This window comes from Phyllobates terribilis, unplaced genomic scaffold (assembly GCF_046119375.1).
Source record: "Phyllobates terribilis strain yellow unplaced genomic scaffold, ASM4611937v1 Scaffold_9035__1_contigs__length_23081, whole genome shotgun sequence".
NCBI lineage: Eukaryota > Metazoa > Chordata > Amphibia > Anura > Dendrobatidae > Phyllobates > Phyllobates terribilis.
The window spans coordinates 12,501-15,000 of record NW_027371774.1 but is presented as its reverse complement, the minus strand read 5'-3'; positions in this window follow the sequence as shown (position 1 = coordinate 15,000).

The window sequence follows — 2,500 nt, the reverse complement described above, 5'->3', positions numbered from 1 at the left end:
GGGGAGCGTGTCAGTGCGCGCATCCGATTTCAGTTCCAGAGCGATTCGCGCGATGAGTCCTTGATACTTAGTCGTTTTTGGCAAAATTTCTGACTTTTTGAAAATTTCACAATTTTGTGAAAACTTCCACAAAATGAGGTTCTAGTATGTTAGAGGGCATCCCAGGAGGGCTCCAAAAGTGTGGGTAAAATATATATCCCACAGGGGGAAAATTGAAAAAAAGTTGAAAAAAAAAATTTTTGGGGACTTAGAAAATTTTCACACATGTGTCAGACTTCCAGAGAGGGGAGCATGTCAGTGCGCGCATCCGATTTCAGTTCCAGAGCGATTCGCGCGATGAGTCCTTGATACTTAGTCGTTTTTGCAAAATTTCTGACTTTTTGGAAAATTTCACAATTTTGTGAAAACTTCCACAAAATGAGGTTCTAGTATGTTAGAGGGCATCCCAGGAGGGCTCCAAAAGTGTGGGTAAAATATATATCCCACAGGGGGAAAATTGAAAAAAAGTTGAAAAAAAAAATTTTTGGGGACTTAGAAAATTTTTCAACTTTTGTCAGACTTCCAGACAGGGGAGCATGTCAGTGCGCGCATCCGATTTCAGTTCCAGAGCGATTCGCGCGATGAGTCCTTGATACTTAGTCGTTTTTGCAAAATTTCTGACTTTTTGGAAAATTTCACAATTTTGTGAAAACTTCCACAAAATGAGGTTCTAGTATGTTAGAGGGCATCCCAGGAGGGCTCCAAAAGTGTGGGTAAAATATATATCCCACAGGGGGAAAATTGAAAAAAAGTTGAAAAAAAAAATTTTTGGGGACTTAGAAAATTTTTCAACTTTTGTCAGACTTCCAGACAGGGGAGCGTGTCAGTGCGCGCATCCGATTTCAGTTCCAGAGCGATTCGCGCGATGAGTCCTTGATACTTAGTCGTTTTTGGCAAAATTTCTGACTTTTTGAAAATTTCACAATTTTGTGAAAACTTCCACAAAATGAGGTTCTAGTATGTTAGAGGGCATCCCAGGAGGGCTCCAAAAGTGTGGGTAAAATATATATCCCACAGGGGGAAAATTGAAAAAAAGTTGAAAAAAAAAATTTTTGGGGACTTAGAAAATTTTCACACATGTGTCAGACTTCCAGAGAGGGGAGCATGTCAGTGCGCGCATCCGATTTCAGTTCCAGAGCGATTCGCGCGATGAGTCCTTGATACTTAGTCGTTTTTGCAAAATTTCTGACTTTTTGGAAAATTTCACAATTTTGTGAAAACTTCCACAAAATGAGGTTCTAGTATGTTAGAGGGCATCCCAGGAGGGCTCCAAAAGTGTGGGTAAAATATATATCCCACAGGGGGAAAATTGAAAAAAAGTTGAAAAAAAAAATTTTTGGGGACTTAGAAAATTTTTCAACTTTTGTCAGACTTCCAGACAGGGGAGCGTGTCAGTGCGCGCATCCGATTTCAGTTCCAGAGCGATTCGCGCGATGAGTCCTTGATACTTAGTCGTTTTTGGCAAAATTTCTGACTTTTTGAAAATTTCACAATTTTGTGAAAACTTCCACAAAATGAGGTTCTAGTATGTTAGAGGGCATCCCAGGAGGGCTCCAAAAGTGTGGGTAAAATATATATCCCACAGGGGGAAAATTGAAAAAAAGTTGAAAAAAAAAATTTTTGGGGACTTAGAAAATTTTCACACATGTGTCAGACTTCCAGAGAGGGGAGCATGTCAGTGCGCGCATCCGATTTCAGTTCCAGAGCGATTCGCGCGATGAGTCCTTGATACTTAGTCGTTTTTGCAAAATTTCTGACTTTTTGGAAAATTTCACAATTTTGTGAAAACTTCCACAAAATGAGGTTCTAGTATGTTAGAGGGCATCCCAGGAGGGCTCCAAAAGTGTGGGTAAAATATATATCCCACAGGGGGAAAATTGAAAAAAAGTTGAAAAAAAAAATTTTTGGGGACTTAGAAAATTTTTCAACTTTTGTCAGACTTCCAGACAGGGGAGCGTGTCAGTGCGCGCATCCGATTTCAGTTCCAGAGCGATTCGCGCGATGAGTCCTTGATACTTAGTCGTTTTTGCAAAATTTCTGACTTTTTGGAAAATTTCACAATTTTGTGAAAACTTCCACAAAATGAGGTTCTAGTATGTTAGAGGGCATCCCAGGAGGGCTCCAAAAGTGTGGGTAAAATATATATCCCACAGGGGGAAAATTGAAAAAAAGTTGAAAAAAAAAATTTTTGGGGACTTAGAAAATTTTTCAACTTGTGTCAGACTTCCAGAGAGGGGAGCATGTCAGTGCGCGCATCCGATTTCAGTTCCAGAGCGATTCGCGCGATGAGTCCTTGATACTTAGTCGTTTTCAGAAGTCACAATTTTGACTTCCAGGACCCGCAAAACGTTTGTAAATTGAGCCCGCTCCCCAGTTCCAAGCGTTTTGAGGTGTCCCCGGTTGCAGTAATGCAGCCTGCCCACTAGATGTCGCAAAAGAGACAAAAAGTGAAAAAGAACCA